The 26960-nt window shown below is 43.0% G+C and overlaps 1 long non-coding RNA gene across 1 annotated transcript; it reads left to right on the plus strand.

Moving 5' to 3' along the window:
* The first annotated feature begins 4635 nt into the window (after nt 1-4635).
* Nucleotides 4636-26039, plus strand: LOC148140104 (uncharacterized). The gene is made up of 3 exons (XR_015753047.1): nt 4636-4869; nt 18299-18375; nt 25528-26039. It is a non-coding gene; the product is annotated as an uncharacterized LOC148140104 (long non-coding RNA).
* Nucleotides 26040-26960: the final 921 nt, after the last annotated feature.

Genomic DNA, 26960 nt, shown 5'->3' on the forward strand with positions numbered 1-26960 from the left:
GCTGAATGTTCCAGGATACAAATGCGACAAGAAGGATAGAAAGGGGGGCAAGAGAGAAGGGGGAGTGGCAAAGTAAGGTATAGCATTATGGCTGTGCTAAGGGAGGATATTCCTGGAAATACATCCAGGGAAGTTATTTGAGTGGAACTGAGAAATAAGAAAGGGATGATCACCTTATTGGGATTATATTATAGACCCCCCCCCACCCAAGAGTCAGAGGGAAATTGAGAAACAAACTTGTAAGGAGATCTCAGCTATCTGTAAGAATGATAGGGTAGTAATGGTAGGAGATTTTAACTTTCCAAACATCGACTTGGATTGCCAAAGTGTTAAAGGTTTAGATGGAGAGGAATTTCTTAAGTGTGTACAAGACAATTTTCTGATTCAGAATGTGGATGTACCTACTCGAAAAGGTGCAAAACTTGACCTATTCTTGGGAAGTAAGGCAGGGCAGGTGACTGAGGTGTCAGTCGGGGAGCACTTTGGGGCCAGCGACCATAATTCTTTTCGTTTCAAAATAGTGATGGAAAAGGATAGACCAGATCTAAAAGTTGAAGTTCTAAATTGGAGAAAGGCCAATTTTGATGGTATTAGGCAAGAACTTTCGAAAGCTGATTGGAGGCAGATGTGCGCAGGTAAAGGGACAGGTGGAAAATGGGCAGCCTTCAGAAATGAGATAACAAGAATCCAGAGAAAGTATATTCCTGTAAGGGTGAAATGGAAGGCTAATAGGTATAGGGAATGCTGGATTGAGTAAAGAAATTGAGGGTTTGGTTAAGAAAAAGAAGGAAGCATATGTCAGATTAGATCGAGTGAATCCTTAGAAGAGTACAAAGAAAGTAGGAGTATACTGAAGAGGAAATCAGGAAGTCAAAACGGGGACTTGAGATAGCTTTGGCAAATAGTATTAAGGAGAATCCAAAGGGGTTTGACAAATATAGTAAGGTCAAAAGTTTAACTAGGGAGAGAATAGGGCCCCTCAAAGATCAGCAAGGCAGCCTTTGTGTGGAGCTACATAAAATGGGGGAGATACTAAATGAATATTTTGCATCAGTGTTGTAAGACACAAACTCAATAAAATTAGATGAGACCACCAAAGCTGGAAACAAGACAACTTATTCTACGATCTTGCTAGGAACGACCCCAATTGCAGAAAGCAATTGAAGTGAAGAGATTTCAAAGTACTAAACAATTATACTTTTTGAGCTACGTGAGGTCACCTCTTCCGATCCCTACATTACCCAATCTTTCTTACCATTCCATCTCTGCTCATCTATACTCCACGTACATTGCCCCCTTCTTTCCAAGTTGGCAATTTTCCCCCTTGTACGTGCTGACACAAGGCTAAACTTGTATCTTGAAGTTCCCTTCTTCTATTTTGTAACATCTTCCATTGTTCATAGGTACATTCCATTCTTGAACATGCATCTTAACAATGTATATTTTAGTGCCTCGCTTCTATGTTTCAGCAATCTTAGTTTTTTTGCTGAAATTACTGTTTTAAACATTTCTAAAATAATTTAATAAGTTAGAACTTCTAATCCGCATTAAAAGTAAAGATACATTTCCCTAATACTTGCCTAGATCCCTCATATACTCCCTTGAAGAACAACACATTTCCTCATTTCTTACAATTCCCCCATTTATTTTTTTAAACAATTGTTGTTGTTCAAATTTTTATTTTCTGCCCTCTTTTCACCCTATGGTGCCGAGGTTCACAATTTTGTCATTTGTATCCTCCCAAGTCTGCCTTTTCTCAAACTCTTGGAGTCGCCTACTACACTCTCTTTCTTGCACTTGAGTTATATTCATAATCATCATTGATTGTTGCCCTCCCAAAGACATTACCAGCCGAGTCATTATTCATTTTAACACATTGAATCCTATTAGTAAACCTACAATTATTAGTAATACATGTATGCCTAAATTAGCTCACCATTTTCCCCAACCGGTCAGTCTCCAATCACTCCATCTCCATCATTCACCTTTTCGGAGTTCATCCTCAATTTCTCTGATATTGCTTATCTTTTTCTTTACTATTTCTGCCTTATATTCCACTATGGAAGAGGTGTCTGGGATGAAGGTGCAGCATTCCTTACCAATCAGCGCACAGGTTTCCCCATTTTTCGGCCAAGAGGTAATCTAAAGTCATTCGATTCTGTAAAGCTGTTAGTCTTGTTGCTATCATTTCGGTGGTTATGGCTGATATCTGGGATTGAGTTTCTCTCATTGCGTCAGCAGTATCATTAATTAAATTTTCAAGGTCAGCCGCCAGTTTCTGTATTTCCACTCCTGCCCTTATGGTGCCGTAGCTTGGGAGTAGTGTCCACAGTAGACCAGTCTCCTTCAGGGACCTCTCGGGTGTTACGTCTTATCCCCCCCTCTTTACTCGGGTTGGGCTCATGTTTTCTATTCGGAGGTGAGGGACGATATAAGCAAGGTAACAGCAACCACTCCAGCTTTTCTTGTTTTGAGGCAATGCTTATTCACTGCTCCTTTTAGTGGGGAAATTCTGAGGCTATTGATATCACCTTGAGTTTTCGGGGCTGGTCTTGGGAACCATCCCGCAAACTTATAGGTACTCCTTTCAAATTCCCACTTTGTATTATTTGAGCCCGAGTCAAATTGTTGTACATCATATACTTCCTCTTTAGTGAGCGGTATTACCGAGGTGGAGATTCCAGATTCGCCATGATGTGGAATTTCTGCACAGACCCAACAGTTGGCAAGTCTCTCTTGTTTGGCATAACTTTGGCATAGTGTAGTAAAGTGATTTTTCCCGTTTCCTTGAACTGTTAGTACGACTAACATTATAGTACTATACCAGTACCCATTCATCTTTGAACCCTGCCTACCGCCCTATCTTAATCTTTTTAGGCGCCAGGGAGAGGTGAGTCGACGCAACCCTTACAATCAATACAATATAAATCATCAAACATTAAACCAGTCTTTTATCTTAGTTCATTCCCTCTTTCTCAGCTTAATTTTCAGAGGGTTGTCTGTAGGATGAGCGTGCCACTCCGCCAATGGGGCATTCACAGAACCTTTGACGCGAGTGTGATGACTCCACCCTTTCTCAGCAGTCCGGATAGCTGTCTCAGTAGTCAGGAGGGTTAGGATTGGTCCCTCCCCGCTTGGGTGGTGTTTGGTATCTTTCCAGGTCTTGATCAGGACCCAATCACCTGGTTGTCGAACTCAAGTGGAGGTATCTGGGTCAACAGACCCTTCTTCCTAAAGCCAGACAAAGAATAGCCATAATGTAGTTCTGAAAAACTTATCATTGAACTCTACAGTTGGTAACTCCGCTCTTTCACCCAAAAAGGGTAATCCAAACATCATCTTATAAGGAGAGAGGCCTATATCATGTCAAAGAACATCCCTAATGCATAACAATGCGATAGGTAAACATTTTGCCCTTGGTAATCGAATCTTTAGGACTAGCTTAGATAAATGCTTCTTTAAGATTTGATTCATTCGTTCCATCTGCCCAGAGGAAGTTGGGTGCCAAGGGGTGTGGAATTCCCGAGAGATCTCTAATCCTGCCATTAATCCTTGTAAAATGGCTACCTTGGTCTGAATCTATACTTTCTACTATTCCATATCATGGGATGATATGTTCAAGGAGGGTTTTTATCACTCCTTTTGAGGTGGCTAATGATATTGGGAAAACTGCCACCCACCCGGTTAAGTGGTCTACGAGGACCAACAGATACTTCTGTTTTCCAACTGGAGGTAGTTCAGTGTAATCCACCTATATACATTGGAAGGGTCTCACCCCTGGGTTCCTTCCTCCTTTGAGCCCTTCCTAGAATCAGTGTAAATTGCCCCATCCCGATTCTCTAAGTGTTTTAAAGTTTGATTTAATGCCTACAATTCACAGGTCTGGGCTGACCATGTGTTAGGCAGCCGGTCTGCCTCCACTGTTTAGTTTGTGTTACCGTCCACTACTGCATATCCATTGTGTCTTTTTCCTTCCACTACTCTCGATGATCCATCTATAAACAATCTATCCCCATCATGTAAAGGTAGATCTCTCAGGTTCTGTCTAATTTTGGTTTGATACTCTATGATATCTAAACAGTCATGTTCAAAATCTAGTTTGTCTCGGGGTTCTCCCTTCCATAAGAAGGTAGCTGGGTTGAGACAGGTGTCTATTAGTAACACCAGGTCATCTTTTTCCATCAGGATGGCCTCGTCAACCATCTTCCTGCCTTTTGGTTTAACACAGTTCTGAATTAATGGGTAGGGATGGGGGGGTGGGGGGGCGGGGAGTACTAACTACGATAAGGCTGCTCCATCTGCTGTCTTTGCAGCCTTTAAATCTTTTAGTCCCTTTCCTCCCTTTGTAGTAAACAACGGGGCTCTCTGAAGATCAAAAATTGCAGGTATTAGGGAATATATCACTGCTCCTTGTGGATTCAGGGTCACTTCTTTAACTACCTCTTTGACCAGTCTATTTTCCCTTACTCCAGGTCATTCACCTTCTGATGTCCATTTATATGAACTACTATTATTTCTCTCGGGCATAACAAAGATTCCAGCACTTGTTTTATCAATTTCTCAGGAGCTCGTTCTTTTCCTCTGTTATTTATCAGTCCTCTTTCTTGCCAATTTTTTTTCGAAAGTATGTACCACTCCAAACGCATAATTGGAGTCTGTACATATCGTTCCTTTTTTTGTTTTCTAAGGTTCTAAGAGCTCTTTCTAGAGCATCGAGTTCACAAGTTTGGGCTGACCAGCCGTTAAGCAGTCTTCCAGCCTCGATAATACTTCCCTCCATCCCGTCTACTACAGCATATCCATTGTGCCTTTTACCCTCAATCATCCAGGAGGACCCGTCGATAAACAACAGAGCTCTCACATGCAACGGTACGTTTCTTAAGTTCATTCGCACTTTAGTCTTATATTTAATCATATCAAGGCAGTCATGTTCTGGATTGCCAGGGGCCACCCCCTTCTCTCCGCCACAGAAATGCAGCTGGATTCAAGCAACTCTCTGTGACTAACACAAGATCATCCTGTTCTATTAAGATTGTCTCATATTTCAAGATCCTAGAGTCTGTGAGCTATTGTCCTGCATTCTGATTTCAGAATTCTTTGCCTTTTACTCCAGAAACCTTGAGATCTTTGTTAGTTAATTTAGCACCGCTAGGTCTAAAGCTTAGGGATGATCGTGCTGCTCCCATATCCTCCATAAATCGCTTTTATGTAAGGATAAAAGAGATTAGTTAGAAACTAATAGTAAGGTAGTCATGACCTGTAAAAAACGCAGGAGTTAACATTTTATTTCATAATCTTGCAAAATCCTTAACCTTAAAATAAATCATGTTAAAATTTCCACAATAGAAATCAGATTCAAAACAGTCCCGGATTTCAAGCTCCAGGGAACATTCAATCACCAACAAACAAATGTGCATTCAGACTGAATCACAAAGGGTTAAACTTTCTAATGGCTGTAGAGCTCTTCTCTCTCTCTCTCTCTCTCTCACACACACACACACACATATACACACACACACACACACACACACACACACACACACACACACACACACACACACACACACACACACACACACACACACACACACACACACACACACACACACACACACACACACACTGGATCTCACAGACACCTGGAGCTTCCCGCAATGACTCGTCGAGGTTTTGAATATTTTTCTGGATGTCTGGCTATAAGTTAGTTACGAAGTGTACCCTCAGTAGTAGCCCTTCAGCTACTAGCCCTTCTGACACGAAGCATAATCTGATTCCTCCTGATTGTAAGGCTGTTTTCCATTGACATTTTATCATTTTTTTATCCTTTACTTGCGTCTGAGGATTGTACTTCCAATCTCTTAACATTTTTCCGACATGTCTCCTTCGACAGTTAAACTCACTATTCTTATTTTCCACTTTAACACTCGGCCGGTTCTTTATATAATTTTAATTAACCCCTCTGTGGTCTGGTGTCACTTTCTTCCACACCCACTTCAGTGTCCTGACCTTCGCGTGGGGGTTTTCCCTCTTAACAACCGGTCTAAGGCTGGGTGATCGAATCAGGTAGACACCTTACTCGTTAGATTAATCTAGCCAATTAAAGACCTTTATTCTCTTTTTTTTAAGTTGCCAATTCCCCCGTACTTCTTATATGGAACCGACCATCAAGGTAATACTTGAAGGTCAATTTTCATACCTTGGTCTGTACACAAGAGTTACCTGGTCGAATGCGCGCCCCGTCCCGCGGCAATACCAGACAGCAAAACCGTTGTCAATCTACGTCGCCCAAAATTTACGTTCACCCTGGTCTCATGTACACAAGAGTATCCCGACCGAACTACCACGTCTTAGTGCCGATCGCACCGTGGCAAAAGAGCAAGTAATGCTGCAAATCCCGGCCGCATAAGAGTTAACCGACCAACCCACCAAGTTCCAGTGCACCGAGAACCACGGTGAAACAGCAAGTACTGCTGCAAATCCCAGCCGCCCCCGAATTCGGGTCTTAAGTCCATAAGAGTTACCCGACCAACCCGCCATGTCTTAGTGCGCCTTGCTCATGGCAAAGACTGACAATAAAACAAAACCCACTGCCTACCCCGGTCACCCGGATAATACTTACTTAAGACCATTTTCTTACCCGGGTCTTGTGCACAAGAGTTACCCGACCGAACCCACCGCGTTGCATCTGCACGTCTTGTTTCCAGGGTCTCTCAGTCCGGATCTCGTTAGCCCGAGCCGCCACAGCAATGAGGGAAAGTAGAGACTGCCGAAATCGGCGGGGTGCACCTTGTCCGATTTTTCCGAAATTGCTGAGCGACCGGAGCTAGGGACCAGAGCACCCAAATCTTAAGAAACAAACTCAATAAAATTAGACGAGACCACCAAAGCTGGAAACAAGACAATTTATTCTACGATCTTGCAAGAAAGGACCCCAATTGCAGAAAGCAATTGAAGTGAAGAGATTTCAAAGTCCTACACAGTTATACTTTTTGAGCTACGTGAGGTCACCTCTTCCGATCCCTACAGTACCCAATCTTTCTTACCATTCCATCCCTGCTCATCTATACTCCACGCCCATTGCCGCCTTCTTTCCAAGTTAGCAATTTTCCCCCTTGTACGTGCTGACATAAGGCTAAACTCGTATCTTGATATTTCCTTCTTCTATTTTGTAACATCTTTCATTGTTCATAGGTATATTCCATTCTTGAACATACATCTTAACAATGTATGTTTTAGTTCCTCGCTTATATGTTTCAGAAATCTTAGTTTTTTTGCTGAAATTACTGTTTTAAACATTTCTTTAATAATTATACATTAAAGTTAGTACTTTTAATCCGTATTAAAAGTAAAGATACATTTCCCTAGGAATACTTGCCTAGATCCCTCAAATACTCCCTTGAAAAACAACACATTTCCCCATTTCTTACAGTATTTACTGTGAAAAAGGATATGGAAGATATAGACTGTAGGGAAATAGATAGTGGCACCTTGAAAAATGTCCAGATTACAGAGGAGGAAGTGCTGGATGTCTTGAAACGGTTAAAGGTGGATAAATCCGCAGGACCCGATCAGGTGTACCCGAGAGGTCTGTGGGAAGCTAGAGAAGTGATTGCTGGGCCTCTTGCTGAGATATTTGTATTATCGATATGCACAGGTGACGTGCCGGAAGACTGGAGGTTGGCAAAGATGGTGCCACTCTTTAAGAAGGGCGGTAAAGTCAATCCAGGAAACTATAGACTGGTGAGCCTGACCTCGGTGATGGGCAAGTTGTTGGAGGGAATCCTGAGGGACAGGATGTACATGTATTTGGAAAGGCAAGGCTTGATTCGGGATAGTCAACATGGCTTTGTGCGTGGGAAATCATGTCTCATAAACTTGGTTGAGTTTTTTGGGGATGTAACAAAGAAGATTGATGAGGGCAGAACAGTAGATGTAATCTATAAGGACTTCAGTATGGCATTAGAGAAGGTTCCCCAAGGGAGATTGATTAACATGGTTAGATCTCACGGAATACAGGGAGAACTAGCCATTTGGATATGGAACTGGCTCAAAGGTAGAAGACAGAGGGTGGTGTTCGAGCATTATTTTTCAGACTGGAGTCCTGTGACCAGTGGATTGCCACAAGGATCGGTACTGGGCCGTCTACTTTTTGTCATTTACACAAATGATTTGGATGCGAACGTAAGAGGTATATTTAGGAAGTTTGCAGATGACACCAACATTGGAGGTGTAGTGGACAGCGAAGAGGGTTATCTCAGATTGCAACAGGATCTGGACCACATGGGCTAATGGGCCAGTAGGCTGAGAGGTGGCAGATGGAGTTTAATTCAGATAAATGCGAGGTGCTGCATTTTGGGAAAGCAAAACTTAGCAGGACTTGTACACTTAATGGTAAGGTCCTCGGCAGCGTTGCTGAACAAAGAGACCTTTGAGTCCAGGTTCATAGCTTCTTGAAAGTGGAGTCGCAGGTAGATCGGATAGTGAAGAGGGCATTTGGTATGCTCTCCTTTATTGGTCAGAGTATTGATTACAGGAGCTGGGAGGTCATGTTGCGGCTGTACAGGACATTGGTTAGGTCACTGTTGAATATTGCATGCAATTCTGGTCTCCTTCCTATTGGAAAGATGTTGTGAAACTTGGAAGCGTTCAGAAAAGATTTACAAGGATGTTACCAGAGTTGGAGGATCTGAGCTATGGGGAGAGGCTGAACAGGCTGGGGCTGTTTTCCCTGGAGCGTCGGAGCTGAGGGGTGACCTTATAGAGGTTTACAAAATTATGAGGGGCATGGATAGGATAAATAGACAAAATCTTTTTCTTGGGGTCGGGGAGTCCAGAACTAGATGGCATAGGTTTCGGGTGAGAGGGGAAAGATACAAAAGAGACCTAAGGGGCAACTTTATCACACAGTGGGTGGTATGTGTATGGAATGAGTTGCCAGAGGATGTGTGGAGGCTGGTACAATTGCAACATTTAAGAGGCATTTGGATGGGTTTGGAGGGATATGTGCCGGGCGCTGACAGATGGGAGTAGATTGGGTTGGGATATCTTGTCGGCGTGGACAGTTGGACTGAAGGGTCTGTTTCCATGCTGTACATCTCGATGACTCTTTGCAGTCTCACCAATGTCCGACACAACTGTAACATAACTTCCCAACTTCTAAACTCAGTACCCTGACTGATGAAGGCCAATGTGCCAAAGCCTTCGTGATTGTCCTGTCTCCCAGTGACTCCACTTTCAGAGAACCGTGTACCTGGCCTCCAAGTCCCTCTGTTCTACTACACTCTTTAAGGCCCTAATATTCATCATGAATTGCTCACCTTGATTTTACTTTCCAATACGCAGGACCTCAGACTTATGTATATGAAACTCCATTTGCCATTTCTCGGCCCACTTCCCCAGCTGATCAAGGTCCTGTTGCAATTTCTGAGAACCTTCCTCACAGTCCACAATACTGCCTATTTTAGTGTTATCTGCAAATTGTCACGTGTTGGTCAATGGTAACGTCTACATATTTAAGACCGTGAAGTTGTGAAGGTCCATGGATAGAGTATTTGGCTGGTCCAAGTCCAGTCCCCTTTCCCCTCCTGCCCTACAATCCTGTTTTTACAGCCACATTTCATTCAATATTGTAGTATTGTCAATGATTTGGTTTCTAAATAAAGTGTAAACATAAAGCTGCAGCAACAGGTCAGTGAGATTAACCTCGGTGGTGGGAAATGTTAAGGATAATATTCAAACTGTTAAGCAATTCTGGATAATTGAGGAAAGCCAGTGTGGGTTTATTCAAAGTAAGTCATGTTTATCTGAATTGAATGAGTTTTCGACTGGAGATACAATTAGTATTCAGAGGGAATTTGATCCTGGACTTGAAAATTCTTTTGTGAAATTGCCACATAAAAGATTTAGAAGCATTATTGAAGCCCATTGAATGAAACACCAGTAATAACATAAAGATGAATTTGACTTGGTGACAGTGAATGAGGATTTTTGACATGAGTTGAGTTTTACAGTAATGTTCTTTGTCAGTCTGTTCCTGGAACACTGAAACTCAGCAGCTGAGGCAGCATTTGTGCACAGAAAGCAGATTCTCCCATCAATTTCTGTTTTGTTTCAGATTACCAGCATTTGCAATTCTTTGTTTTTTGATGACTTGGTGTGACATAAACTTCAATTTTCACTGCCAAGGTGTGCCACAAAACAGAAATTGCTGGTGAGAATCAGCAATCTGGTAGCGTGAGTGAAGAGAAAGAAGAGACAACATTTTAGGTCCAGTGACACTACTACAGTTTTTCGAGCAATTTTAATTTTTGTAGGATACCTTGTGATTGGCAGTGAAATTGAGATTCTTCCAGATCGTTTCAAAGGATTGATGAATTAGTTTTCAAGTAGGCTGAGGCATTAGCTTCCCCACTGCCAACCAAGGACTCCATGACAGCTTCTTGAATTCCCTTTTACATTGCAGGGCTGTACCTCTGTGGTGAGAAAAGGACTGTGAATCCTCTCAAATCTATCACTTATATCAACATTTTCGACACCCTTCCACTGGACAGACACAAACAGCTCTGAGCAAGAGTCATATTGGATGTGAAATATTTCTCGCACCTCAGCTGCTGCCAAACCTGCTGAGTTTCTCCAGCATTCTTGGAGTTGTGTGGAATTTGATGCTGCAGAGGGTTGTTGAGGCTGAGTCACTCAGTATATACAAGGCTCAGTTGGACAGATTTTTAACGAGGAAGGGAATCAAAGTTTATGAAGTTAAGTCCAGAAAGTCAATTTGAGAATGATCAGATCAGCTATGATCTCATTAAAAGGCAAAGCAGAGGAGAGGTCACATCTGACAAACTTCCTTGAGGTTTTTGAGGAAGTGACAAAGAAGATTGATGAGGGCGATGGAAGTTTGTCTTTCTGACTGGAGATCTGTGACCAGTGGTGTTGTGCAGTGATCTGTGCTGAAACACTGTATCTTAATAATTTGGAGGAGAATGTAGGTGGTCTGAGCTTGCAATGTGTGATACGACCGTTAAAATCCAAGACTGACACGAATGTAGTACTGAGGGAGTGCTGCAGTATTGGGAATTTGATACAAGCGTTATTTAGAGGTGAATATAAAAAAAATCCCACAGCCAATATTCATCTCTCATTCAACATCAAAATAATTAGATGACCTGTTCACATTCCTGTTTATGGGAGCCTGCTCTGTACAGACTGGCTAACTTATGGTCCACGTTGCAACATTAAATACAATTCTGAAATACTTCATGGACTGTAAGAAGCTTTGAGATATCATCAAAGGCACTATGCAAATACCCGTCTTTGTATTTGAGGCATTCAATAGGTTATTAAGGAGCTTGACAGTGTTAGGACACCATGTTATCATTTGTGATGGAGACGAGGTATTATAAATATCAGAAAGTCGCTAATATATCCAATTGACAGCTTCCCCTCTGCTGACTATAAGATGCAGCAGCAGAATGAGGTCATACACCAATCAGGTTCCCTCCTCCATTTGAGCGTGGCTGATATATTTCTCAGCCCCCCTTCTCCTGCCTTCTCCCTGCAAACCTGTTCGCTTTACTAATCAAGAAGCTATCTATCTCTGTCTTAAATTCGAGGAGCTTCATTTTGGGAAGCTAATCTTTGCAGGACTTATACACTTAATGGTAAAGTCCTCGGGAGCGTTGCAGAACAAAGAGACCTTGGAGTGCAGGTTCATAGCTCCTTGAAAATGAAGTCGCAGATAGATAGGATAGTGAAGAAGGCATTTGGTATGCTTTCCTTTATTGGTCAGAGTACTGAGTACAGGAGTCGGGAGGTCATGTTGCGGCTATACAGGACATTGGTTCAGCCACTCTTGGAATATTGCATGCAATTCTGGTCTCCTTCCTGTCGGAAAGAAGTTGTGAAACTTCAAAGGGTTCAGACAAAAATTACAAGGATGTTGCCAGGGTTGGAGGATTTGAGCTATACGAAGAGACTGAACAGGCTGGGGCTGTTTTCCCTGGACCATCGGTGCATGAGGGGTGACCTGACAGAGGTTTACAAAATTATGGGGTTGGGGGGGCGCGGGGGGTGCTATGGATAGGGTGAATGGGCAAAGTGTTTTCCCTGGGATGGGGGAGTCCAGCAGGAGAGGGCATAGGTTTAGGGTGAGAGGGGAAAGATGGAAAAGAGACCAAAGGAGCAACTTTTTTATGCAGAGTGTGGTACATGTTTGGAATGAGCTGCCAGAGGAAGTGGTAGAGGCTGATATAATTGCAACATTTAAAAGGCATTTGGATGAGCATATGAATAGGAAAGTTTTGGAGAGATATAGGGCGGGTGCTGGCAGGTGGGACGAGATTGGGTTGAGATATCTGTTCGGCATGGACGGGTTGAACCGACGTGTCTGTTTCCATGCTGTATATCTCAATGACACTAAAACAAAAAAATCAACAAGAAACAACACCGCAAACAAAATACAACGATAGTCAGGTGCAAACTGTAGCTACCTATCTCTGAGATCAATGAGTATTGCACGTGAATTTATTTTAAATTCTCCCTCAAGAGCATCAAGTTGACTTAATAGATCATCATGGTGACACAAAAGCCCGAATTAAGATTGCAGATATGTCAACACCAAAATATTCCAAAAAGAGCCGCCAAATCTTTTACTAATTTTCAGTTTTTGGTGTACCACATTGATAAAAATGTCTATTGGAGTATGTTTATAATTAACCACTGCCAAACCAACAGGCCTGGAGGTTTTTAGGGATCCACCACATCACAATTCTTTTCCTCACATGAAAAATGAGAATATTAAAGAGATTTTTTCCCATGAGTGTTCAAAGAAGATAAATTGTGGAGGGCCATGGGAAGAGAGATAAGATCCCTCTTAACTTCGATCCCCAAGAACCTCTCTATTACACCTGCCATAGCACTCCAATATTTGTCTGACGCAAGACCACAGACAATGAGTGAGAGTCCTGATAATTATTTTACACTTCGAACATAGTGAAGATGCTCCCACCTTAAATTTTGTGAGGTGCTCTGGGGCCAAATGGGTCATGTGCAGAATCTTTACCTGCATGGCAAGGGTCCTGTTACAGATTGAAATTATTCTCACATTTTCAGAAATGTTCTCCCATGTCTCAATAGACATCGCAACTCCTAACTCTCTCTCCAAGAATTCACAAAGCTGCTCAATGTCTTCTGAAAGAAGACCCCCAATATATGATAAACAGCATTATCAGAGAGAGTACTTATAGCACAAAGCAATCTCTCCTCTGTGACAGATCTGTAGGAGTCGGTCAAAAGTGTAGTCCCTTTTTGAATAAAATCCCTGACCTGAAAAAAATGAAAACGTTCACTGCTAGCCAAACCATACTTTCAGATTAAAAGGTAGTGTGAGAGGGACAGTCTTACCGACTGCCCCTACACATATTAAAATGACTAGATCTCACACCATTAGTGAGAACCGCTGCTGGACTGCTAGACGACCCTCACACTCCTAAAAAAAACTCCCCTCAACCAAATCATTCAAGGGTATAAAAAGATATGGCCAATCGACCCAATCAAATGCCTTTCCTGCATCCAATGAGATCACTAATACCTGAACTGACTGCTGCTGACACACTTGAATCATATTCAGTAACCTCCTGATATTATTGGAGGATCTACGGGCTTTTAAAAAACACAGTCTGGTCGTCTCTCACAATGGAAAGCAGCAGAATTACCTTGGCCAAGGTTTTAACATCAGTGTTTAAACGTGAGATGTGCCTAAAAGAGGCACATTCCTTTGGGGTCTTCCCTTTCTGAAGGATAAGAGAAATATTATCCCCTCTTAAAGATGGCAGGAGGCAATCATGGCTGTACAAGTAATCATATATGTTTAATATCTGTTATAAATTCTTCGTAAAACTTGCCAGGAAGAACGTCATGGCCTGGTGCCTTCCCACTCTGCATCTGCTTCACAGCCTCCTGTACCTCTTGCTCTCTTAAAGGGGCATTAAGAAAGGATACCTGTTCTGAGCTAACACCTGGAAGATCCAGTTTCTTAAAGAAGGATTCCATCTTAGCACTCACAACGTTCAGACTGGTATAGTTCAAAGTAAACTTTCCAAAATGTAGCATTGATCTTTTTCAAATCACAAATAACCATTCCAATCCTGTCCCTAATTGAGGTAATTAATTGGGGACTATTAGTGGGCAGCACGGTGGCAGAGTGGTTAGCACTGCTGCCTCACAGCTCCAAAGACCTGGGTTCAATTCCCGCCTCAGGTGACTGTCTGTGGGGGTTTCCTCCGGGTGCTCCGATTTCCTCCCACAGTCCAAAAATGGGCAGGTAAAGTGAATTGACCATGCAAAATAGCCAGTAATGTTAGGTGAAGGGGTAAATGTAGGGGAATGGGTCTGGGTGGGTCGCGCGTTGATGTGGACTTTTCGGGCTGAAGGGCCGGTTTGCACAAAGTAACTAATCTTATCTATTTCTCCTGGCAAGATATGTTCGATATCTGCCCGGCTTGTCACCGTGCTCATACAGTCTTTATTTCACAAAAGCAAATTCCTTCCTTGTTGTCTGCATGAACGTTGAGTTCATGGTGGAACAAAGAGCTGTAACCCGCTGCAGCTTAGCCAATGAGGGCCAAGCAAATTACGCCTCCTCAGCTGAACTTAGCTGTGCCTCAAGCAGGAATTGCTGCTCCCCCTTCTGTCATTTCTGACTGGAAGAATAAGAGATAATTACCCCCTGACATAAGTCTTAGCAGTCTTCCAAAGAATAGATAGGTTACTGGCCTTATCCAAATTGGTGGCTAACAATACCTTACATTCATTGAAGAATTATTCGATGGACTTCAGAATACAGGGATCCATTCGCCAATGTCGAGGATCTGTAACATTGCTCTTAACCTCAATCTCTAAATATATTGTAGCATGATCAGAATTAGTGACATTTCTAATTGTACAAAATGTTACGGAATCCAAGGATGGCGCAGAAGTTACGAAAAGATCAATCCGAATATGACACTTGTGCAGATTAGTAAAAACGTATTATCCCTCCCCGTGGGATGAGGACACCTCGAGATAGCTACCAATCCCAATTCTGCACATAAATCTGCTAGTTGCTCAGATTATAAAGGAAGTGTTGAGGTGCCTCTAGGCATTTGTTCCACCGTGGGATCCATAAGGCACATAAAGTCTCCCCAAAAATAATCTGCCATGGTGCAAGAGCCATCAGTTTGAGAATGCATTGATCAAAAATTTAAAGTGATGCGCTGGGGGTCAAGAACCATTCAAAGAGGCGTTAAGAATGGTGAACTGCCCATACTCAAGTTTAATCTGAACTAGCGACTTAATGGAAGATTATTCCAAATAAACATGGCCTTTCCCACACTCCTATTTGTGAAGGAAGAGAAATACACCTGGATATGCCCATCCTGCTGCAATTGCCATATCACCAAAATGAGTCTCCTGTAAAAGGGCTATCTCCACCCTCTCCTTTCTCAGACTAGAAAGCACCTTTTTCTCTCACTTGCGAATGGCTACTTCTAATATTCCAGGTACATCATTTCAGGACACAATTAGCCATGACTCTCTATAACACCATTTGAACTCCAAAAAGGAAGAATTTGACTTACCAATTGCTGAGCATAAACCAAAAAATACATAAACCAGAACTACGGCAAGTAGTTATGTATGCAAAAAAATCAACAAACTGAACCAACATAAGACACTTAGTGAGGGGCCCCACGCCCTGTCAACACGCGGCACTTACATATCCCAAAAACACCTCCATAACTCCTTCCAGTTTGAGCCACATCGCAGTTTAAAGTCCAGAAAGGCAAGAAAAAATGTGATATTAGTAACAAAATTAAAAGTAGTATTATCTCCATCCCCAAATATACATTAACACGCATGATACCAGAAAAAAAATCAACAACTTCTTTCAGAAAAGAAGAGAAACAGTAAAGAAAGCAAAAGAGACGCTATTGTCCACATCCTTTAAGTCATCCAGGGCAATTTCTTCCTCCAACCATGGAAGATCCAAACTGGTAACTGAAGCAGAAGAAACATTGCAGAATTTCAGAAAGCCAGTGTCAGTGGATTCAGAAAATGATGTGTTGCAATCACCTGAAATTATATCAAGAGTTTACATCACACACAAAGTACAAATGAAATAATCAACGCAAACATTCTGGCTTCAATAATCGGAATTTACATGAATGTGCATCCAAATATATTGACTAATATGTAGATTTCCCTGAACTTGCATGGAAGAATTTCCAAAAAATGTTAGAATCCGTATTCTTGACATGCAACATGTTACAATGATTACATCGAACAGCAGATGCATTTCAATAAGTAAGAAAAAATCCAAAGGATGGATCAACAACCCATGTTTAACTCAAAATGTTAAAGGTGGTGTCAAACGGAAAGAAAAAACAGGTAATGGTGGAAAGACAGATGGCAGGTCAGAAGATTGGTCAATATATCAGAAAAGAGCCAAAAAATGGTGAGAAGATAAATGAGAATGGGAAAATTACTCTGTTGGTGAAAGATAACCAGAAATATATTTTAAAAAAATAAGAAGTTCTATAAATGTTTAGACAAAAGAAGTTAAAGTGAGTGTTGGTTCCATCGAAAGTGAGGTTGAAGAATTAATATTATCATTTTGTCCTGGTTCATCCAGGTTCTCTTGGATCATGTGGAAAGAGGCAGTTCACCATTTACAAACGCTCCCCCGGGACCCATTCCACACATCACCCAGGATTTGTGAATGTTGGATTTTTTAAACTCTATTTTCTACGCTTGTCGATTTTCCCATTACCTCAATTCTGTAACATCAATTAATGTATCTATACCTGGGTATCCTGTCCCTAATTTGACACCAAAAGACACCATTACAAACTTACAACTGCATTAATTTGTGTGCACATGACAATAAAGGCCATTCCATTCTAAAAGAAATTGCAGAGTAGGCTCTCCCAGTCCAATAATTTCAAAAGGTTAGTCTGCAGGCACACCAGTAAAGTAGGAAATCTAAAACAAATCTCATTTGCCCCAGCAGGATTTAATACATATGTGTGCAGGTTATAATTCAGTTCCACAGTGCATTTCTGAGACCATATCTATCATTCCATGCATTGTACTGGTCACCAGCTTTCTGGATGTTTCAAACAGTACGATCACTGTTGCACATTGGGAGCTTCAGTTAAGCAAAACCTGGATGCAATCCAACAGTGGGGATAAAAGTATAATTTTTGTCCTGGTTCATCCAGGTTCTCTTGGTTCATGTGGAAAGAGGCAGGTCACCAATTACAAACGCTCCCCCGGGACCCATTCTACACATCACCCAGGATTTGTGAACGTTCATCCTCCCAGTCCCTGGGCCAGGCCTCTGTTCTGTTCTGGGACTGACTCCCACCACTTCCTGGGACTGAGTATGAGATACAGCAGCTCTCCAATGAGAAGGCAGGGTTCGGGTGGTCAGTGTCAGTTACACTAAAACTGACAGAAGCTGAAATTAACTGAAAAATAACTGGTTAAAATCCACCCAAAGTTCAGAAAGCACGATGAAATGGAGAAATAATTTGAGCCTTTCAATTCATCTTTGATGTCAGCTCCACTCTTCCAATCGAGAAATGGTTAGGCTTCAGAGAATCCCTACAGCAAGGAAGCAGGCTACTCAAGTTCACAGTGATCCTCCCAAGAGCATCCTACCCAGACCCACCCCTCTACCCCTGCCTCTCCCATGTTTACACCACCTAGCCTGCACATCTTTGCATTGTAGAAAGGATCTGGAGGAAACCCATGCAGACATGTGGAGAACGTGCAAACTTCACATAGACACTCTCCTGCACGTGGAATCGAACAATAGTACTGTCCCCTCAGCCATCGTGCCAAACCCTTTGAGTGGGTAAATTGTAGGACGTCAACCTCAAACTGTGGAGGGCTGGAATTAAACCAAGAGGAACTTCACATGAGGCCCTCATTCAGCTCTTCTCCATCCCTCTTCAAGTTAGTGTATATTCACCATCACATTCACTTTTCTCTCACACACAACTGTATCGATATCATTGCCTCAGAGTGAAGGGACACCTTTAGAACTGAGATGAGGAGTAATTTCTTCAGTCAGAGGGTGGTGAATCTGTAGAACCAATTGCTGCAGAAGGCTGTGGAGAGCACACTTCTCAGTGTATTTAAAGCAGAGACAAATAGGTTCGTGATTAGTAAAGGGAGGAAGGGTTATGGGGAGAAAGCAGGAGGATCTGGTTGAGAAACATTTCATTCATAATTCTGCTCCTCTTTCTTATGTGGTCAGAGTACGTGCAAGATACAGAATTGGTTTATCCATGTTTTCCAACACCTGAATGGCAGCTGAGTAGATTAAAGCACTTGGTGAGTATAACCCAATGTTGATTAAATGTAAAGAGAATTTTCTACTTTTAGCACCACTTCAAGCAGTGAGTTCAAAGTTCCTCCCTCAAATTGCAGATCCAGCAGAGTCCTTGCACTGTGTGCTCAGCTAAATTTAGCTTCTTAGCAGGTGAGCCAGTAGCTCCCCCATTCCAGAGATTTGCAAGCAAAATCCAGGCTAACACTTTCCCTGCAGGACAAAGTGAAAAAAACCTTCATTCATTCGATAACTTTCTTTTTGTCAGGATGCCCCAAATTTCCTCAGAGCCAATGAAGTGACTTTTCAAGAGTGAGGTAATAATGTAGCAATGCCGTGAACATGAAACCCTGTTATTTAAATGGCCCTTTCCTCCCTTGTCAACTCGTTTAAATACTAAATCATATCACCTTGCCCTATCACATTATCCTTGAAAAGACTGAACTTTAAATTCTTTCCACACTTCTTCATGATACACTGTGGGAAAAATAGCATAAATTGATGTCAGGCACCTGGATACATGGTAACCAATTGCAATTCTATCGCACCTTTAAGAATATTGCTTTGCGTGAGCAATTATTAAACAAATATTCACAGGGCAATGATCAGAAATTGGGAAAAGAGAAAGATTTAAAGCGTGCTTTACAGGCGGATGTAGGCAGAGACTTAGAGGGGAAGGAAATGAAAGACTTGAATTTGGAAAGCACCTTACAGAGCACCTGATGAGTTGAAGAACTTTGCTGCTATTTAAGTCCTTTTAGAGTGTAGTCAAATTTGTATTATGATCACTGCAGCCAATGTACATGCAGAAGATCTCTCAAACAGTAATGAAATAATGAGAAGATCATCCATTGTTTATGACTGCATGATTGAAGGATTGTATTGGATGAGAACATGACAAGTGCAGAAGTTGGTCATTCAGCCCATTAAATCTGCTCTGTCTTTAAGGAGATCATAGTTGGTTAGAGAAAAAAAAAAACTGCAGATGCTGGAATCCAAAATAGACAGGCATGAGGCTGGAAGAACATGGCAAACCAGGCAGCATTTGGAGGTGGAGAAGTCGATGTGTCGGGTGTAACGCTTCTTCTGGACTCTTTAATGAGATCATCGCTGATCTGATCATCCTCATCCCTAACTTTCAGCCTTAATCCCATAGTCTTTGATTTCCTGCTTTGTTAAAAATCCATTCATCTGTTCCTTGAATGTAATGAGTGACCCAGCCTCATCAGTCCTCTGCAGTAATAAAATCCAGACATACATAGAGAATGCTGGTGAATCTCTGCAGTTGTGGCAGGAGCTGTGGAGAGTGAAACAAAATTGAAGTTTTGAGTCTGATATGACTAATTTTTGGAGCTGTCTGTGTCCAGTGAGAGGGTATAGAATTACTAATTTGTCTAGTGGGTAAGAGAGGTTTGATGGTCTTATCTCATGCAGAAACAGTTTTAAAGGGGCTTCAAGGGTATAAAATGGTGTCCTTGTTCAGCAGTGGGGAAGCTAATGCCTCAGCCTATTGGAAGCTAAATTCATCGACTCGTTGAAATGGCTCTGAGGAACAACAATGAATCAGAATGCAGGAAGGAGATAGAGTGCTTGGTGACATGGTGCAATGATAACAATCTCTCTCAGTGTTGGAAATACAAAATGACTGATCATCAACTTCAGGAATAAAGGAGGAGGAGACACAACTATCTCCAGCAACAGAGTTGAGATGAAGAGGGTCGAGAGCATCACGTTTGTAGGAGTGATGATTACCAACAATCTGTCCAGAGCCTCCCATGTAGTTGTGATGGTCAAGAAGGCTCCACAACACCTCTCCTTCCTCAGCCAGCTTAGGAAATTCATCATCTCCATAAGGACCCTCACCAACCTTTCCAGATACACCATATTCTATCGAAAAGCATTCTAACTGAGTGCACCATGGTTCTTGTATGGCAACTGTTCTGCCCAGAACCAAAAACTACAGAATGTCGTGTGCAAAGCCTAGACCATCACAGAAGACACCCTTCTATCTATGGACTCCATTTCCACTTCTTGTTGCTGTGGAAAGGCTGCCAATATAATCAAAAACGCCTCCCACACCAGTAATGCTCTTTTCTAACCTCTTCCATCAAAGAAAAGATACAGAGACTTGATCGCACGTACCAACAGGTTCAAGAACAACTTCTTCCCTGCTGTTAGCAGTCTGCTGATTGGACCTCTCTAACTTTAACAGTATTGATCTTGCTAATGATGATCTCGCTTTGTTCATCTCCTGTGCAGCTGTAACCTTGTATTCCTTGCTCTGTCTAAGCACCCGATGAATTATCTGTCCTTGTTGGCTATCATCTACCCGTGTACTGCTCACAAAATGAAACATTTTGTTAAACTATGTACGAGTGATGACAATAAACCAAATCAAACCAACATGTCACTGCCAATCACAAGGTGTGTGATAAAATTAGAAATTGCTGGTGAAACTCAGTAGGTCTGGCAGCAACAGTAGAGGGAAAGTAGAGCCAATGTTTCATGTCCAGTGATCCAATTACAGAACTGGAGAAGTATCACCGGATCTGAAATGTTCACTCTGCTTTCTCTGCATAGAGGCTGCCAGACCTGCTGAAGTTCTCCAGCAATTCCTGTTTTTGGTTCAGATTTCCAGCATTGGAAACTTTTTGTTTGTTCACAGTATGTGCTAGTCTGACAAGTTTCCTTGTTATCATGATTTTTCTGGACTGTTTATCAAGTTTCCTTGTTATCATGATTTTTCTGAACTGTTTATCTTTGTCCAGTGTCTCCCATCAGCAGGCTATTAACCAGACACTCTAAACATCTACTATATAGTTCATTACACCTGGTTGTTAATAATCTCATTATTTCTATCAATTATTCCCACCTTCTTGTGCCAGCTAAACAAAAGTCTCAAGGTTTTGCTGGATGTTCTTCTGGATGTTCTGCATCCATAAAAACCGAACTTTCATTGAGGAAATTTCCACTGCACACAATGAAACTGATCAGGCAGAAAGTGCAACATGCCAGATAAAGTAGAGAGATGAAGCAAGAATTTCAAAATAAGTAGTACACTTTTTCCTCTGTCATATCACATAAAAACTGTACTGAGTTGCAGCATATTGTCTGGATAAAGCAAGGCTATTGAAATTTGCTTTTATCTACCTCGTATGTTTGTAGACTGCCATGTAATAGAGCCAACTTAATATTGCTTTAAGTGCATGACATAACATCTCAACTGTTCAATTATGGCATAGGCAATGACATTTTCAACATTGGGCTACAAAGACAGTGAAATGAAGATCTAATTAACATGGTATGAAAGTACTCATTTCGTAAAGGAAACCCTACCCTTTCCATTAGGAGAAAGTAAGGACTGCAGATGCTGGAGTTCAGAGCTGAAAAATGTGTTGCTGGAAAAGCGCAGCAGGTCAGGCTGCATCCAAAGAGCAGGAGAATCGATGTTTCAGGCATAAGACCTTCTTCAGGAATGAGGAAAGTGTGCCAAGCAGGCTAAGATAAAAGGTTGGGAGGAGGGACTTGGGGGAGGGGCGTTGGAAATGCGATAGGTGGAAGGAGGTTAAGGTGAGGGTGATAGGCAGGAGAGGGGGTGGAGCGGAGATCGGGAAGAAGATTGCAGGTCAAGAAGACGGTGCTGTCCGAGAGTTGGGACTGAGATAAGGTGGGGGGAGGGGAAATGAGGAAGCTGAAGAAATATGCATTCATCCCTTGTGATTGGAGTGTTCCTAGGCGGAAGATGAGGCGCTCTTCCTCCAGCCGGCGATGGAGGAGGCCAAGGACCTGCATGTCCTTGGCAGAGTGGGAGGGGGAGTTAAAGTGTTCAGCTACGGTGTGGTTGGGTTGGTTGGGTTGGTTGGTGCGGGTGTCACAGAGGTGTTCTCTGAAATGTTCCGCAAGTAGGTGACCTGTCTCCCCAAAGTAGAGTAGGCCACATCGGGTGCAGTGGATGCAGTAAATGATGTGTGTGGAGGTGCAGGTGAATTTGTGACGGTAGTAGTTTGTGCGGTAGTAGTTTGGCGCACCGATCTTTACACCGCTGAGGCTAAACGTCAGCTCGCGGACACCTCCTCCGACTTTCCCCTTGACCATGACCCCACCTCCAACCACCAAACCATCATCTCCCAGACCATCCATAAACTCATCACCTCAGGGGATCTCCCATCCACCGCCTCCAACGTCATAGTCCCACAACCCCACACCGCCCGTTTCTACCTCCTGCCCAAAATCCACAAACCTGACTGCCCCGGCCGACCCATTGTCTCAGCCTGCTTCTGCCCCACTGAACTCATCTCTGCATACCTCGACACGGTCCTGTCCCACTTAGTCCAAGAAGTCCCAACTGACGTTCAGGACACCACCCATGCCCTCCACCTCCTCCATGATTTTCGCTTCCCTGGCCCCCAACGCCTTATCTTCACCATAGACATCCAGTCCCTATACACCTCCATCCCCCATCACGAAGACTTCAATGCCCTTAGCTTCTTCCTTTCCTGCTGAACCAACCAGTACCCTTCCACTGACACCCTCCTTCGACTGACTGAACTGGTCCTCACTCTGAACAACTTCTCTTTCCAATCCTCCCATTTCCTCCAAGCCAAAGGAGCAGCCATGGGCACCCGCATGGGCCCCAGCTATGCCTGCCTCTTTGTCGGATATGTGGAACAGTCCATCTTCCGCAGCTACACTGGCACCACCCCCCACCTTATCCTCCGCTACATCGATGACTGTATCAGCACTGCCTCATGCTCCTACGAGGAGGTTGAACAGTTCATCCACTTTACTAACACCTTCAAACCCCGACCTCAAGTTTACCTGGACCGTCTCAGACTCCTCCCTCCCCTTCCTAGACGTCTCTATTTCTATCTTGGGCGACCGCCTCGACACGGACATTTAGTATAAACCGACCGACTCCCACACCTACCGAGATTACACCTTCTCCCACCCTGCCCCCTGTAAAAACACCATCCCATATTCCCAATTCCTTCGCCTCCACCGCATCTGCTCCCAGGAGGACCAATTCCAAGACCAAACAACCCAGATGGCCTCCTTCTTCAAAGACCGTAATTTCCCCTCAGATGTGGTTGATGATGCTCTCCACCGCATCTCCTCCACTTCCCGCTCCTCTTCCCTTGAGCCCTGCCCCTCCAATCGCCACCAGGACAGAACCCCACTGGTCCTCACCTACCACCCCACCAACCTCCAGATACATCGGATCATCCTTCGTCATTTCCGCCACCTTCAAACGGACCCCACCACCAAGGATATATTTCCCTCCTCTCCCCGATCAGAGTTACAGAATGACCACTCCCGCCATGACTCCCTCGCCACGTCCACACTCCCCACCAACACAAATTCCACTCCCGGCACCGTCCCCTGCAACCGTAAGAAATGCAAAATTTGCGCCTACACCTCCCCCCTCACTTCATTCCAAGGCCCCAAGGGGTCCTTCCATATCCGTCACAAATTGACCAGCACCTCCACACACATCATTTACTGCATCCGGTCCACACAATGTGGCCTCCTCTACATTGGGGAGACAGGCCGCCTACTTGCGGAACATTTCAGAGAACACCTCTTGGACACCCGCACCAATCTCTGTAAAGTCACCCCTCAGCCTCCGATGCTCTAGGGAAAATAGCCCTATCCTATTCAACCCCTCCCTGTAGTTCAAATCCTCCAGCCCTGGGAACATCTTGTAAATCTTTTCTGAACCCTTTCAACCCCTTTCCAATAGGAAGGAGATCAGAAGTACACACAATATTCCAAAAGTGGCCTCACTAATATGTCAGCATCAATTTCCTTGAAGTCTGTATCTTCCATATCCTTTTCCACAGTATTGATGCAAAATATTCATTTAGTATCTCCCCCATTTTATGTGGTTCCACACAAAGGCCGCCTTGCTGATCTTTGAGGGGCCCTATTCTCTCCGTGGTTACCCTTTTGCCCTTAATATATCTGTAAAAATCGTTTGGATTCTCCTTAATTTTAGTTGCCAAAGCGATCTCATGTCCCCGTTTTGCCCTCCTGATTTCCCACTTAAGTGTACTCCTATTTTCTTTATACTTTTCTAAGGATTCACTCGATCTATCCTGTGTATTCTTGACATATGCTTCCTTCTTTTTCTTAACCAAACCCTCAAATTCTTTAATCATCCGGCATTCCCTATACCTACCAGCCTTCCCTTTCACCCTGACAGGAATACACTTTCTCTCGATTCTTGTTATCTCACTTCTGAAGGCTTACCATTTTCCAGCCGTCCCTGTACCTGCGAACATCCGCCCCAAGTCAGCTTTTGAAAGTTCTTGCCTAATACCGTCAAAATTGGCCATTCTCCAATTTAGAACTTCAGCTTTTAGATCTGGTCTATCCTCTTCCATCACTACTTTAAAACAAATAGAATTATGGTCGCTGACCCCAAAGTGCTCCCCCACTTACACGTCAGTCACCTGCCCTCCTTATTTCCCAAGAGTAGGTCACGTTTTGCACCTTCTCCAGTAGGTACATCCTCATACTGAGTCAGAAAATTGTCTTGTACACACTTCAGAAATTCTTCTCCATCTGAACCTTTAACACTATGGCAGTCCCAGTCGATGTTTGGGAAGTTAAAATCCCCCACCATAACTCCCCTATTTTTCTTTCAGATCGCATTCGCCTCATCAGTCATCTCCCCTCCAGTGTTGTCTTCACTCCACAAGTGCTTTTCCTCCTAATGCTACCAACTGGCAACCTCCTGTCCTCTCCCACCTCTTCTATCCACCAGTGTCTCTTTTGTCTTAACTCTGATTCTCCTATTCGTGACACACTCCAGTTCACCAAACATTGCGAGTTTTCTCCGCTGTTGCCTGTCAGTCCAGTGTCTCTTCATATCGCCTGTTATCTTTATGATCACTCATACGTGAACTCACCTTGCCATCTCCTCATCCCTGCCTAATGGTTTTTCACCTCTTCCCACACTGTTTTTGGTGATTTCTGAGATTCCAGGCAATAAAACCCTGATTCATTGTGGTGATCGGCCGAGAGAAGTCCTCTGCAGAGTATCAACCCTATTGTGGCAATAAATTTCACATACGACACAAAAGCATTTTCAAAAATAAGCAGTTAAGTAAATGATAGCATAAATCCAAATAACTGTGTTATTTTAATTATGCCAGCTCCAGCTTCTCTGACTCTGGATCAGAGAACAGCGAATCCTTACCTCATCCTGTCTGAGGACCAGACTAGTGTGAGACTCGGGGACAAAACACAATGGCTACCTAACATCCCGGAGAGACTTGACTACTGGCCCTTTGTCTTTGGATCAGCAGGATTCATATCAGGGAGAAATTACTGGGAGGTGGAAGTGGGAAACACGATTGAGTGGATTCTGGGAGTGGTCTGGGAGTCTGTGATGAGGAAAAAGGAAATTAGTCTGAACCCTGACACCGGCTAATAGATCATATGGCTTTTCCATGGAAAAGGTTATTTAGCCAACACCACTGTCTTCTCAAGCCCTCTCACCCCAAAGGTTAAACCTCGAAATATTGGCATTTTCCTGGACTATGAGAATGGACAGGTCATTTTATAGTCCGGACAACATGCTCAATCTCCACACTTTCACCCACAATTTCAATGACTGGATCCTTCTCTTCTTCATTCCGGGATCGAAGGAAGGTGGAAAGAAAGAACTCAGCAACACTGACAATCTGCGAGATTTAAGATCATCTACGGGTCCTGCATGTAATTTCTCTTGCCAGCTATAAAGTGATGGAGATTTGTCTTCATTATCATAAAATTAATACTTTATCTGCTCCAGAATGAAGAAACACTGATTGACAACACACTGATTAATGCTTTGGGAGAGTAAAGCACAACATGCAAGAGAATACAAATAAAAAAAACTGAGAATGCTATAAATCAGACACAAAAATAGAATTTGATGGAAAAGGTCAGCAGGTCTGCCAGCATCTGAGTAGAGAAATCAAAGTTAATGTTTTCGAAAATGTTAACTCTGATTTCTCTTCACAAATGCTGCCAGACGAGCTGAGCGTTTCCAGCAACTCTTGTTTTTGTTGATGAAATGTGATGTGTTGTGTGCAAAGCCAGCTCTCAAAGGGACCTCAAAAAGATGCACATAATGTTAGTATAGGCTTTTTCACAGGGTGTAGGGTCAATTACTAGGGGACACAGGATCAAGGTGCAGAGTGGGCTAGGGTGGAAGATTTAAAAGAGATGTGTGAGGCACGCTTTTCACACAAAGTTTGGTGAGTGCTTGGAACGCGATGCCAGACGAGGTGATGGAAACAGACACAACTGCAGATTTCAAGAAACACCTGGACAAATACATGAACAGGAGGTAATAGAGTGATACTGATCCAACAAGTGAAGGCAGTTTTGGGATGCAAGGGCAAAATGTGTCGGCGCAGTCTTGGAGGACTGAAGGGACTATTCCTGTGTGATATTGCTCTTCGTTCTATTACACACAAAGTCCTCCCTTCCACTTCGGGAACATGAACCATCCGTCTTTCTCTGCCCCAGAATGACGGCTGTTCCCTAATGGGAACCTTCCCGGCAGGAATTGTTAAAAAGAATGCAGGCCCGGGGCGAC

Source organism: Chiloscyllium plagiosum, unplaced genomic scaffold (genome assembly GCF_037043375.1).
Source record: "Chiloscyllium plagiosum isolate Xiang-an unplaced genomic scaffold, Cpla_swu_hap1 HiC_scaffold_35, whole genome shotgun sequence".
Classification (NCBI taxonomy): domain Eukaryota; kingdom Metazoa; phylum Chordata; class Chondrichthyes; order Orectolobiformes; family Hemiscylliidae; genus Chiloscyllium; species Chiloscyllium plagiosum.